Source organism: Oryctolagus cuniculus, unplaced genomic scaffold (genome assembly GCF_964237555.1).
Source record: "Oryctolagus cuniculus unplaced genomic scaffold, mOryCun1.1 SCAFFOLD_191, whole genome shotgun sequence".
NCBI classification, from domain to species: domain Eukaryota; kingdom Metazoa; phylum Chordata; class Mammalia; order Lagomorpha; family Leporidae; genus Oryctolagus; species Oryctolagus cuniculus.
Genome location: NW_027208316.1, coordinates 21,022 through 35,828, shown reverse-complemented (window position 1 = coordinate 35,828; position 14,807 = coordinate 21,022). Strand labels below are relative to the sequence as shown.

Below are 14,807 nucleotides of genomic sequence, written 5' to 3'. Positions count from 1 at the left end.
GCTTTCATCCATTGCAATCCAGAGAACCAACTTTCCCTTAGATATTAACAGCAGCAAACATGAAAATTTGGTAAGAAAAGCTTAAACTGAGAGTTATGATTAATAACTATTTTAACAAAATTTCTTAGAACCCATCTAGTCCAAACCTTGGACAAATGGAAGCTGTTGTACTTGGCCCACCCATAATCGAGATGTATTCTAAATCCTTTAACTGCAAGGAGACTATCATAGACATTAATGCTCCAAACTGATCCAGTTTCCTGCTAACATGTCTGGGAAAGCAGCACAGGATGACTCAAATATTGGGGCTCCTGCACCCATGTGAGAGACCTGGAAAGAGCCCCTGGCTCCTGATATCAGTCTGGTTTAGCCACAGTCATAGCAGCCATTTGAGGAGTGAACAAACCAGGAAGAAGATCAACCTCTCCCACTCTCTCTTTCCAGCACTGACTTTCAAATGCATAAATAGATCTTTTAAAAAGTAGATTACATCAATATAGTTGCCATTGCTCAGTCATGATGCCTTTTACTACCTTAAGTTCTTTTTCAAAAAAAATTATTTATTCGAAAGGCAGAAAGGGGAGCTGGTGTTGTGGTGCAGTGGACAAAGCTGCTATCTGTTACATTGGCATCCTGTATGTGCACCAGTTCAAGTACCAGCTATTCCATTTCTGATCCAGCTCCCTGCCAATGGACTTAAAAGCAGTGGAAGATGGCCCAAGTGCCTGGGGTGCTGTCACACACATCAGAGGAGAAGCTCCTGGTTTCAACCTGGCCACACTCTGGCTATAGAAGTCATCTCAAAAATGAATTAGGTGGTGGAAGATTTCTGTCTCTTTCTTTCTCTGTAACGCTTTCAAATAAATAATTAAAAATTTTAATATGATAATAAAAAGGCAGAGAGACACAGAGACAAAGAAAGAAGGAAAGAGAAGCATAGAGATCTCCCATCTGCTGGTTCACTTTCTACATGGCTACAACTGTGCAAGACCATGTTCTCAAGTCCCCATTTAGGTTACAGTTCTCCAAATTAGATGATAGGAATCAAAGAATTTGAGCCATCATCCATTGTTTCCCAGGGATATTAACATGAAACTCATTTGGAAGTGGAGTGCCCAACTCAGATTAGCACTGCAATATAGGATGTGGGCATCTGTTGTGATGGCTAACAAATTGGAAAACCTAGAAGAAATCAACAGGTTTCTGGACACACACAGTATATCAAAATTGAGTCATGAAGACACACAGAAAAGCTAAACAGATCAAAAACCAAGAGAGATTGGATGAGTAATAAAGACCCTCCCAACAAAGAAAAGTCCAGGATCAGACAGCCTCACTATTGAATTCTACTGCACATTTAAAGAAGAACTACTTCCAATTCTTCTCAAACTATTCAAAAACAATTCAAAGAGAGACAATCCTTTCAAATTCCTTCTATTAAGCCTGCATCATCTTAATTCTTAAACTAGAAAAAGATACAGTGGAGAAAGAGAACTATAGAAAAATATCCCTGATGGGGGCCGGTGCCGAGGCACACTGAGTTGATCCTCCACCTGCAGAGCTGGCAACCCATGTGGTTGCTCCTCTTCCAGTCCAGCTCTCTGCTCTGGCCTGGGAGGGCAGTGGAGGATGGCCCAAGTGCCTGGGCCCTGCACCCACATGGGAGACCAGAGAGAGATATCTGGCTCCTGGCTTCAGATCAGCACAGCTCTGGCCATTGTGGCCATTTGGAAAGTGAGCCAGCAAAGGGAGGACCTTTCTCCCTGTCTCTCTCTCTCACTGTCTGTAACTCTACCTGTCAAATAAAAAAATTAAAAAAAAAGAAAGAAAAATATCCCTGATGAACATAGATGCAAAAATCCTCATAAAAAACATTGCTAATTGAATCCAAATGACCACAATACCTGGAGCTGGGCTGATCTGAAGCAAGGAACCAGGAGTTTCTCCAGGGTTTCCCATGTGGGTGCAGAGGCCAAAGTACTTGAAGCATTTTCCACTGACTTCCCAGCCCATTCACAGAGAGCTGGATCATTAGAGCAGCAGCCAGCATACAAACTGATGCCCATGTGATATGCCAGTGTGGGGGGCAGAGGCTCAATCTAGTACACCACAGCACCAGACCCCAAAAGCAATTACAGATTCAATATGATCCCAATCAAAATACCAACAACATCCTTCTGAGATCTAGAAAAAATAATGCTAAAACTGGTATGAAAATGCAAGAGACCCCCAATACCTAGAGGAATCTTAAACAACAAAAACAAAGTTGGAATCCGCACAATACCAAACTTGAAGACCTATTACAAGACAGTTATAATCAAAAGAGCCTGGTACTGGACCAAAAAGTCATGTAGATGAATGAAGCAGAGTAGAATCCCCAGAAATAAATCCACAAATCCATAACCAACTAATTTGTGACAAATGATCTAAAAGAAATCCCTGGACAAAGAACAACCTTCAAAAATGGTGCTGGGAAAATTTGAGCTTCTGATGCAGAAAAATGAAACAAGATCTCTACCTTACAACTTATATAAAATACAGTGTAAATGGATCAATGATCTAAATCTATGATGTGATACCATCAAATTCCTAGAGGGAAACTCTGCAAGATATTGGCATCAGCAAAACCTTCTTGGAAAAAGCTCCCAGAAGCACAGAAGAAAAGTATAAATACTCAAATGGGATTACATCAAGCTAAGAACCTTCTGAACTGCAAAGTAAACATTCAACAAGATGAAGCAACTGACAGAATGGAAGAAAATATTTGCAAACTAGGCAACTGAAAAAAGGAATAATATCTAGAATCTAGAAAGAGCTCAAGACTCAACAACAAACAATCCAGTCAAGAAATAGGCAAAGGATATAAATCGGCATTTTCCCAAGGATGGATTGCAATTAGCAAGCAGACACGTGAAAACATGCTCAGGAACAATAGCCACCAGAGGACTGCAAATAAAAGCCACAATGACCTTTTGCCTCACCCAGTTAGAATGGCTCTCATACAGAAACCAAAAGTCAGGGGAGGGAGGTTTTGTGCAGCAGGTTAAGCTGCTGCCTGCAGTACTAGAACCCCACATGAATGCCATTTTGAGTTCTGGCTGCTCCACTTCTGATCCAGCTCCCTGCTAATGTGCTTGGGAAGGCAGCAGAAGATGGCCCAAGTGCCTGGGCCCCTACACCCACTTGGGTGACCAGGGAGATGCTTCTAACTCTGGCTTCAGATTGGACCAGCACCACCTGTTGGGCCATATGGAGAATAAACTAGCAGATAAAATACATATGTCTCTCTGCCTCTCCCTCTCTGTAACTCCACCTTTCAAATAAAGAATTCTTTTGAAAAAGTCAACAAACAATAAAGGCTGGTGGAGAGGCAGAGAAAAAGTACCCTAACCCACTGTTGGTGGAAATGAAGCTAGTACAGACATTATAGAAGGCAGTATAAAAGTTCCTCAGAAATCTGAAAACAGATGTACCACATGATCCTGCCATCCCACTCCTGGGAATTTATCCAAAAGAAATGAAATCGAATATGCATGCATTATCATTACCCTCATGTTTATGACAGCTCAATTCACAATAGCTAACATGGAATCAACCCAGATGTCCATCAGCTGGTGACTGGAAAAAGAATATGAGCTATATATACAGTGTAAAATACTATTCAGCCATAATTGAGAATGAAATCCTATCTTTTGCAACTAAATGGATGCAACTGGAAACAATTATGCTTTGTGAAAGAAGCCAGTCCCCAAAAGACAAATACCATATGTTTTCTCTGATTGGTGGTAATTAATATATAGACAACAAAAAGTAGCATCTGAGTTAAATTGATATTTTGAGATTTGAGTATTGTTCATAGCCCTTTTCTGTACTCTTTGATAGAGTATAGAAAATATACTCATTGATATTTCTGCTACTATGTGCTGAATTTTTTTATTTTGTAGAAGGTTAAAGCTTGTGATTCTAAAATAAACTCAAAGCATGCAGTTGTAAAAATTAAAAGAAAATAAAACAAGAAGGAGGGAGTTGGAAGTATATGAGGCAAAGGAAGATAGAGTAGGATGTATCATTTTGGTCTTAAATCTATATATATAAATTACATGAAATTTGTTCACTTAATATGAATTTTAAAATATAAACTTAACACTAGAAGGAAAAGACCTGATCAGTGTTTTCTGGATCACCACTAATAAAATTTAGTCTTCATTTATGTCTGACCATATTTGATTTTATGTTTATTTATTTTATAAGACAATTAACATCACCATTCCTAATAAGCCATCCTGAATCATCTATATCTATTGGTTCCTACTATGCTAATAATTTCTCATGAACTTACATCCATATCATCTTTTTTTTTTTTTTTTTGACAGGCAGAGTAGACAGTGAGAGAGAGAGACAGAGAAAGGTCTTCCTTTTGCCATTGGTTCACCCTCCAAAAGCTGCCACGGCCGGCTCATTGCGCTGATCTGAAACCGGGAGCCAGGTGCTTTTCCTGGTCTCCCATGTGGGTGCAGGGCCCAAGGAATTGGGCCATCCTCCACTGCACTCCCAGGCCAGAGCAGAGAGCTGGCCTGGAAGAGGGGCAACCGGGACAGAATCCGGCGCCCCAACCGGGACTAGAACCTGCTGTGCCAACGCTGCAAGGCAGAGGATTAGCCTATTGAGCCACGGCGCTGGCCCCATCCATATCATCTTAAAAAGATGCAATGTGGGACCTGCACTTTGGCATAACAGGTAAAGCTGCTGCCTGCAGTGCTGGCAACCCATATGGGTGTCAGTTCAAGTCCCAGCTGCTCCACTTCTGATCCAGCTTTCTGCTAGGGCCTGGGAAAGCAATAGTAGGTGGCCCAAGTCCTTGGGTTCCTGAATACATGTGGGAGACCCAGAAGAAGCTCCTGGCTTCCTGGCTTCGGCCAACTGGGAGTAAACCAGCAGATGGAAGACCTCTCTATCTCTCTGTCTCTCTCCCTCTCTCTGCCTCTCCTCTATTAGTGCAACTCTGACTTTCAAATAAATCTTTAAAAAAAAAACCTGATTCATGTTATTATTTATGTGTTGGAGGCTTTTCAGATATTGATTACATGTGCCATTAAAATGCATTAAAATGCAAATCCTATAATAGGCAACTCCATGTTCACTAAACTGGTAAAATCCAGGGCATGTGTTGAAAAGAACACACTAGCAATAAATTTTAAAAAGTATTATAAGTGGCTGTCAAAGAGCTAAAACTCTGACAATGACTCATTATGTCATTAATTTAGTACATAATGCTGAGAAAATCACAAGTATTTGTTAAAATTTCTGCTCCAATGCACTAGATTTATAATTTTTGAATGCATCTTTCCTACGTGTAATGTAGTCCTGAGCTAGTTTAGAGTATCAGAAATTTAAAGTGTTGGGCTAGCGCTGTAGCAGGGCAGGTTAACGCCCTGGCCTGAAGCACCTTCATCCCATATGGGTGCTGGTTCGATACCCAGCTGCTCCACTTCTGATCCTGCCCTCTGCTATGGCCTGGGAAAGCAGCAGAAGATGGCCCAAGTCCTTGGGCCCCTGCATCCATCTGGGAGGCCTGGAAGAAGCTCCTGGCTCCTGGCTTTGGATAGGCACAGCTCCAGCAGTTGCAACCAATTAGGGAGTGAATGTTAGATGGAAGACCAATCTCTCCTCTCTCTGTAACTATGACTTTCAAATACATAAATATTTAAAAAGTAAGAAATTTAAAATGTGAAAGGTTTTTGAAAAATTTATTAATTTATTGTGAGGTAGAGTTACAGATATAGGGAGGAAGAGAAAGAGACGTCTTCTATCCACTGGTTCACCCCTTAAGTGGCCACAATAGCTGGAGCTGGGCCAATCTGAAGCCAGGTGCCAGAAGCCAGGAGTCAGCAGCCTCCTCCAGGTCTCCTATGTGGGTGCAGGGGCCCAAGCATTCAGGCCATATTCCACTGCTTTCCTAGGCCATTCACAAAGAGCTGGATTGGAAGTGCAGAAGCAGGGACTCAAACTGGTGCCCACATGGGATGCTGGTGCTGCAGGTGGAGGTTTAATCTACTGTGCCACAGAGTGGGCCAGTGAAAGATTTTAGGAAGACACCTTTCATGTAGACTAGGCTGCAATATTGTAAGGTGAGGTTTAGCTTTTATTTCCCACACATCAGTATTCTTTTAGCAACTATTAATATTGAATATCATACATATATACATAAATATAGGTACCTGCAGATTTTGTTGTCATACTTTCTAATTCTCTTTTTAATATCTGCTTATAGGCCATCTTATGGATTATTATATCGATGTTACCTTTACACAACCATCAGGCATTTCCACTGTAGAATGCATTTATGTGTACAGGTAGTTTTGTTTGTGTGTGTACATGAATGCACATTTGATGGAGATAGCACTGACAGTAATACTGTAAGAAATCCTAACACTGATTTCAAAATTTCTGTCCTTAGAGTTGGCTGTCATTGAAGTAGACCACAGGGCCCCTTTTGCTGTTATGCACTGAAATGTGACTCCTTAAACTCAAACACTGATGTGCTAACCACCAACATGACTCTACCTGAAGAAAGTGCTTTTAAGCAGGTCAAATGATATATATTTCTGTCACATCAGGTGAAAGGCTTCTGGAAAAATCAGGGTTATTAAAACCTTGATTTTGTAGTATCTACTAACATAAACAAACATATCCCAGAAGCAACCTACCACCATTCCCCAGGACCCAGAAAAAAACAAGAATGAGTCAAGTTGCAGGGTTGTAGAAAAATATGAATAATGAAAGATCACTGCAGAAATAAATAAGGAAGGGGCTGGTGCTGTGGTGCAATGGGTTAGAGGCTTGACCTGCTGTGAATGCATCCCATATGGTGCTGCTGGGAGACCAGGTGCTCCACTTTCAATCCAGCTCCCTACTAATGCACCTAGGAAATTGGTGGAAGATGGCCCATGTTCTTGGGTGCTGGCACCCACATGAGAGACTTGGAAGAAGCATCTGGCCTTTCAAAATAGAAGCAGTGTTTGCACTGTTGTAAAAACAGACACATAGTTCGATGGAAAATAGGTAGCCAAAATAAACCGACGTTTCTACAGGCAACTCACATTTAACAAAGGAAATAAAACAAACAGGAGAAAGGAGAATCCCTTTAGCAAATAGTTTAGAGGAAAGTGATTATCCATATGTAGAAGCCTGAAAATATACCCCAACACCTCATACACTATGTGAAAACAACTCAAGGTGAATTAAAAGTCTAAATATAAAACCAAAAACTAAGTAAACATATGAGAAACTGTAAAGCATTAGCATAGACAACAGTTTTGGGTAAGATTCCAAAAGCACAAGTAACAAAAATAAAAACATACAAATTTGAGTATATCAAATTAAGATACATCTTCACATCAAAGTAATCATCAGAGTGAAGATACAATGAACGGAATGGCAGAAATCATTGAAAACTCTGAATATGACAAAAGATTGATAGGCAGAACTTACATATACAGAACTGTAAAAACCCCAAACAAGAAGCAAAATGTACAGTTAAGAAATGGGCAATGATCAGAATAGATGTTTCTCAGAAGAAGAAATGTGAATGGTCAAGACATATATGAACATGCCCAATGTTGCTAGCCATTAGGGAAATGTAAATCAAAACCAATAGCAGGGCCGGCGCCGCGGCTCACTAGGCTAATCCTCCACCTAGCGGCGCCGGCACACTGGGTTCTAGTCCCCGTCAGGACGCCGGATTCTGTCCCAGTTGCCCCTCTTCCAGGCCAGCCCTCTGCTGTGGCCAGGGAGTGCAGTGGAGGATGGCCCAGGTGCTTGGGCCCTGCACCCCAGGGGAGACCAGGAAAAGCACCTGGCTCCTGGCTCCTGCCATCGGATCAGCGTGGTGCACAGGCCACAGCGCGCCAGCCACAGCGGCCATTGGACGGTGAACCAACGGCAAAAGGAAGACCTTTCTCTCTCTGTCTCTCTCTCTCACTGTCCACTCTGCCTGTCAAAAAAAAAAAAAAAAAAAACCCAAACAATAGCAGACTCCATCTGTGGGAGAAGGCAATGCTTGGGTTTTCATTTGTGCAACAAGTGGGTTTAGAGGACCCTGTTCACCACTAGAGGGCAGAGTACATGAAAGTAAGGAAACCTTAATGTTTTCCTAATGGGCTTGTTAAATTCTTGACCAGTGCCTATTACCTTTGCCACAAACTTTCCAGTCTCACTACTTTCCTTCTTCTCCCTCTTCTCTGTGGCTTCCAAAAACAGTATACCTTCTATATACTGAGGATACTTTTGTTTTGTTTTATTCCTTCTGTCTCATGGTGTTCCTCTAAAAAATCACAACCCTCAAAATATTCATTCATTTATGAAGTCTGCAGTTTTCATGGGCTACTATATGGCAAAGTACTACATTAAAGGAAAGGTATAGGCCAGGAACTGAGCAAAGTTCACAACAATGAAGCCATTGGGGGAATGAATCCTATGGAAGGCCTCTCTCTCTCTCTACCTCTCCTTCTCTCTCTGTGTAACTCTGATTTTCATATAAATAAATAAATTCAAAAAATAAATAAATAAAGTAGCAGCCTGGTGGCAATACCTTTCTATCAGAACAGTTTGTCATGGAAAGTCAGTCATAGTTTTCAAGGGCACACCTTCTACTCCACTATGTGGACATCTCTGTGGGGGGTAAGGGGCACTTATTTCTTCCCCTCTTCTTTCTTACCACTCTCACAGTTATAACTTCTATAGATGCTTCCACAGACCAGTCTCTATGAAATTATAGAACTAATATCCTCCCATGTCAAAAATGTCATGGTTTTAAACACAGAAACCAAAATAAGACAAGTAACTGGCCTTCTTAATTACACAGCGTGGAATATAAGATTCTCAGTGGATCACTGGGGAACTGTAAAGTACTGGGCAGAGGAACACTGTTACAAATCTGTATTCATGATGCTGTAATTCTCCACTTTATGCAAACTCAGATTAAAAGAGCTCCAGTTAGTGGGCAGCACTGTTGCATAGTGGGTAAAGCTACTGCCTGCAGTGTCAGCATCCCATATGGGTGCAGGTTAGAATCCTGGTTGCTCCATGTCCCATCCAGCTCTCTGCTGTGGCCTGGGAAGATGGCCCAAATCCCTCATCTCCTGAACCCACCTAAAGAACCTGGACAAAGCTCCTGGCTCCTGGTTTTGGATCAGAACAGCTCCAGCCATCTATCTCTGCTTCTGCTATTCTGTAACTCTACCTTTCAAATAAATAATTATTTTAAAAAATAGCTCCAACCCAGAAGAACCTCCTGGCTACTGGTTTCAGATCAGCACAGCACTGGCTGTTACTGCCAATTGGGAAGTGAACCACTGGATGGAAGATGTCTCTCTCTCTCTGTCTCTCCTCTCTCTTTTTAACTCTGGCTTTCAAATGAATAAATAATTCTTTAAAAACATAGCTCCAGTTATTGACAACACGGTAGACTGGCATTAATTTTAGTTCACTTCTCACTTTGCAAAGGGATCAGTGCCAGGTAAAAACAGTTGACAGCCTTGCTAACAGGGGAAAGAAGAGCTGAGGACAGAAAATGAAAAGCAGCCAAAAATTATCAGCCATGATTCCATGGCCTTGCAGAAGAAATATGGTCATAACCTGCGAAAAGAGAGAGAAGTGGTCCCCATCCAACACAAACCTTGAAAAGTGGATGCTCACAATTAATGAGTGAAACAGTTGCCCACTGAAATCTTGTCTAGGGAGGGAAGATGTCCTAAGTTCTGCTTCTGTAAACTCCAGTCATAAATCTGTCCTCATAAGTCTGTCCCTGGCATCTCTTTTACAAACATACTGGACCCACCGACCATTGGAAATGTGGTCCTAAGTCATGTAGGCTGCATTTAAACCCACCAGTACTGTAACAGCTGAGGTATGATGCTGATGATCCTATAAATATTCTAAGAAACTTGAATTTATGCTCAATTCTCAGGAAATCATTGCAGCTGAGCCCAGGGCCATCAATATAAACTCCTTGGATGCTCCACTCTCTCTGTGCCTGTTTGAAAGAAGGGAGTTTTCCCACCCCAGGTTTCTGTAACAGCCTCAAATTCCAGATTGGAAAATCTGTTAATTAAATACAGAAATGGGATCAATGCACAAAGCTACTGCACACGCTTCACACTGCTCCCTCTGGGAGAAAGCTGAACACTCAGGGCCACACCTGGCAGGTGTGTCCGCGGGGACACCACCAGGAAGATGAGGTGCAGGATGAGAGCAGTGGGGCAGATCCTAGTCAGATCCTCCTTCCCACCCACCCGCTGCCCCAGGCTCTTGGCTGAAGGCCGTGCAGCCCCACCCCACAGGAACCAGCCCAGGAAACAGCAGGAAGCCCAGCCAGACTGCATTCTGAGACCATGTGCAGTGCAAACCCGGCTTATTTAACTGTGGAGAGCGGGAGCCTCCCCGCCTTCCTTCCCTGCGTGTGCAGGTTCCCAGAACGCTGCCCTCTCTCTCCCGTAACCACTAAATAAAGCACATTAGCGACTGTTTGGGTGAGGTTCTGCAGGGACAGGCCGGGCACTGGGAGTCTGGGAAGCAGAGGTGGGAGACAGAACAGCCCTGTTGGGCACTAGCGCGCCCATGCCCACCGGCATTCAGAATGCAGATTACACCAGAGCTCCTGGGGACTCTGGGAAATGGAGTCCAGGCCGCAGCATCCCTAGAGCATTCCAGTCCTGACCTCAGGGTAAGCTGCCATGATCGCTGAGAAGTGAGCCTCACTGGGGGCCGCCAGCCACACTGGCACCCGCCCTTCTCCCACATGCGTCCCCGACCCTTCCTGTACCCCAAATCTGCTGCAGCAAGTCCCGGGAGCAGGTACCCTTTCTTCTGCACACACGGGGAGTGAAACGGTGAGTGTGGGGCAGAAAGAGCCCCTGGCACGTGGGACTCACAGGCGGACGATGAAGAGGGAAGCATCAGCAGGAGGCAGGCTCGGGGTGAGCGCTCGGAAACTGCCTGGGACTGCACGTGCAGAGCCGGAGAGGCAGTAAATGCCCGAGAAGGTGCAGCACAGCCCTCAGGGCTGACCCTGATTTGGGAATGAACTCCCTGTGGTCCAACTCAGAGCCCCACAGGCGGGCACTAGAACGCGCATGCGCACAGGCATTTGGAACGCAGATTACGTCGGAGCTCCTGGGGACTCTGGGAAATGGAGTCCAGGCCGCAGCATCCCAGAGACACCAGCTGGCCCTCCCCAAGGGCTACAGGCTGGGGTGGGTGCCCACCACCAGAGGGCGTTTGCTTTTGTTAAGTCCCTCTTTCCTGTCCTTCCCACCCCAAAATCTCAAGGATCAGTTGCTGTTCTTCCTTTCCTGAATTAGAATTTACAGAGTGACACCCACTGCTGCTACTGACCCCAAATCCTGGCTCCCTCATAACCTCTGTCTCTTCCAGAAAAATCTTATTTACAGCCTTGCACCTGGAAACTTCTCCCAAATCATGGATGACTATGAATACAATGTAACTTTTAACAGAGGTGTAGAAGGCATGGTTTAACATCCAGTTTTGAGAATTCCTTTTTTATTTGTGTTTTATTGATGTTTACAGTTCTTTTGTTTAATATTTATTTATTTATTTGGACATCAGAGTTACACAGAGAAGGAGAGGTAGAGAGTGAGGTCATCCACCTGCTGGTTCACTCCCCAATTGGCAGCAGTGCCACAGTGCTGACCCCTTTGAGTTCTTTTCAAATCACTTAACACAGTCTTTTAATTCACCAAGTACAGAGACAAAAAAGGAATGGGACACAGAGCTAACAGAGCTGAGTATTCAGGGAGGCAGGTTAAGGGGCTAAATGCCTTACATCATATCATTTATACCTTATTTAATTCTGGGAATAGTATTACATGGAGTTTACAAAGCAAAAACTGGTGCAAAGTGTTTAAAAATTTCCCATAGCAATATCATTAAAAAGTCTAAGCTAAAAACCAATCAAGGGGCCAGTGCTGTCGCATAATAGGTAAAGCCACCGCCTGCAGTGGCAGCACTCCATATTGGGTGCCAATTTGAATCCTGGGTGCTCTACTTCTGATCCAGCTCTCTGCTATGGCCTGGGAAAGTGGTGGAAGATGTCCAAGTCCTTGGACCCTTGCACTTGCGTGGGAGACCTGGAAGAAGCTTCTGGCTCCTGGCTTCAGATGGGTACAGCTCCAGCCCTTCCAGCCAATTTGGGAGTGAACCAAAAGATGGAAGATCTCTCTCTCTCTCTCTCTCTCTCTCTCTCTCTCTCTCTGTATTTCTCTTTCTCTCTGCCTCTCCTACTCTGTGCAACTCTGACTTTCATATAAGTAAATAAATCTTTTATAAAAAGCAAATCAAAATATAATACTGGTTTAAGAAATTGTTCTTTTGTCGTATGACTCAGTTTCTAAAATCTCAGATTTCTCATACAGAAAAATATGTGAGAGTGATAGTACCCACAACAAGAATTTACACTATAGAGACACGTAGGATTACAACTTGTCTAGAAAAGAATGGGGATTCAAAGTTGCTATTATTTCATGGTTATTTTTTCTTATTTTTAATATCCAAGATATAGCATATAAATATTATGCAGTCCTAGGTATTTGTGTGTTGTTTGCCTCTTTTTCTCTGTGTAAATCTGATTTTAAATAAATAAAGTAAATCTTTAAAAAAAAGAGAGAGAAATGAAAGACACTCAAATAATAACTTGTAAGAAAAACAGTGTGTATATATCTTTAATAATGGCATACTATTTTGCAATAAAATTAAGAAGTGAAAGGCCATAAAATAATGAAATTCAAAATAAATTTTTAAAAAAGAGAGGCTAATCCTCCACCTAGTGGTGCAGGCACACCGGGTTCTAGTCCCGGTCGCGGCACCAGATTCTGTCCCAGTTGCCCCTCTTCCAGGCCAGCTCTCTGCTGTTGCCCAGGAGTGCAGTGGAGGATGGCCCAAGTCCTTGGGCCCTGCACCCCATGGGAGACCAGGAGAAGCAACTGGCTCCTGCCATCGGATCAGCGCAGTGCGCCGGCTGCGGTGCACTGACGGCAGCCACTGGAGGGTGAACCAATGGCAAAAGGAAGACCTTTCTCTCTGTCTCTCTCACTGTCCACTCTGCCTGTCCAAAAAAAAAAAAATCAAACTGGCAAATGACAACGCATCCCTACTAATGGATATATAACCAAAGGAACTAAAGTCACTATCTCAAAGATGCACCTGTTCATGTGAGCATTATGCTCAAGAAGAAGACATGGAAATAGCCGCGTTGTCTGTCAACAGATGAATAGAGGAAAAGTGATACACACACACAATGGAATCACATTCAATACTAAAAAAAAAAAAAAATCTGCCATTTTCTCACAACGTGGATCCAAAGGTATGAATGTGGACATTAGGATGCTTGAGATAAGACACAGAAAGATAAACACCACACGATCTCACATACGTGAGGAATCTAAGAAAACCAAACTGAAGCACAGAACAGAATAGTGGTTGCCAGGCTCTGAGAATGAAGGAAATGAGAAGATTGTAATTGAATGACACATGTTTGCACTTAGGAGATAAAATAACTCCTTGAGACCTAATATACAGCACAGTACATTGAATATGTATGCAGTATTAGATACTCACAATTTGTTAAGATCATAAATTTTTTTACAAACTATTAAAGGTGGTGATTTTGTTAGTCTGATTGTCCTATCATTAAATAATATATATGCACAAGGGAACACAAAAATTCATGAAAAATAGCTTTAAAAGATAATTTGAATTTTTGTAAACTTTTAAAAGTCCTCTCAGATATCAAAACATCAGCTTGCAGACCCTGAATACATACAAATTTTGTCAATTTTTCCCAGATAATCTTGAAAAATTACCCTGTTAAATTATAAATTAAAAAAACTTTGCAATCTTTGGGATTGGAAAGGTTATCATGGAACAGAAATAATTTTTAAAGCACTCATACATGTGACTAGCTGAAGTTTCTATTTTGAGAGTTCAAAGACAAATGATCATCTGTTAAAGTAATGTGTAAGTGCTAAGATGACATCCAAGTACCAAATTACAGTGGCCTCCTGCCCCTCTAACACTTTGACAAAAACCCTGCGCTGAATAAACCTGTTGTTCTTACCTCAACCTAGTCTATGACTCTTCTGTTGGCAGCAAAAAATGAGGTCAGAACCCCCAGAAAGAACTATGCTGAGAGGTCTGACTGAGCCCCTGCTTCCAACACCTTCCGGAAACTTGGGGAGTCAGGTCACCCTGGGAAGAAAAGAGGGACCAAGGACCCCACAACGGCAGCCCCTCGCCTGCATGAACCCCAGTCCCACAGCCTGGATCCTCCCTAGCGACCACCTGGTCCCCACTCACTATTAGGGAAGACAAGAGGCTGCCACCACACAGCTGCCCAGAGACGACTGCTGGGATCCTGAGCCCACAAGTCCCTGCCAGGAAGGGATAGGACTCCTGGGATCCGGGTGCCAGCCCAGCCCCGACACTGTGGACAGAGGGCTGAGGGCAGTGCTGGGCCAGCAGCGAGATGGGGCCACAGACTCCAGAGCCCTCACCGCCTTCCCCATCTCTGCACGCCTGCCCTGCACTCACCTTCTCACAGCTTCTGAGGGGTGCGGAATCCTGTGGGGGAAACACCCGCGGTGAACAGGGGATAAACCTCCCAGCAGCACAGCCCCCTCCTCGGACCTCTCTCCACTGCAGAACTGGACAATGATTATGGCGTCAAGATCCTGCGTGATTACATAGTGTTTATGCGGCTGCTCCTGATTGGACAGTTCAGATAACCGTGAGCA

The 14,807-nt window shown here is 43.2% G+C and overlaps 1 protein-coding gene across 1 annotated transcript in view; it reads right to left on the bottom strand.

Moving 5' to 3' along the window:
* The window catches only part of LOC103346468 (zinc finger protein 717-like), a 25,883-nt gene extending 11,076 nt beyond the window's left edge, over window positions 1-14,807 (bottom strand). Inside the window, exon 1 of the mRNA XM_051830235.2 lies at window positions 14,605-14,807. The gene's annotated coding sequence lies outside the window, so the exon portion shown is untranslated. The remainder of the gene's footprint in view (window positions 1-14,604) is intronic.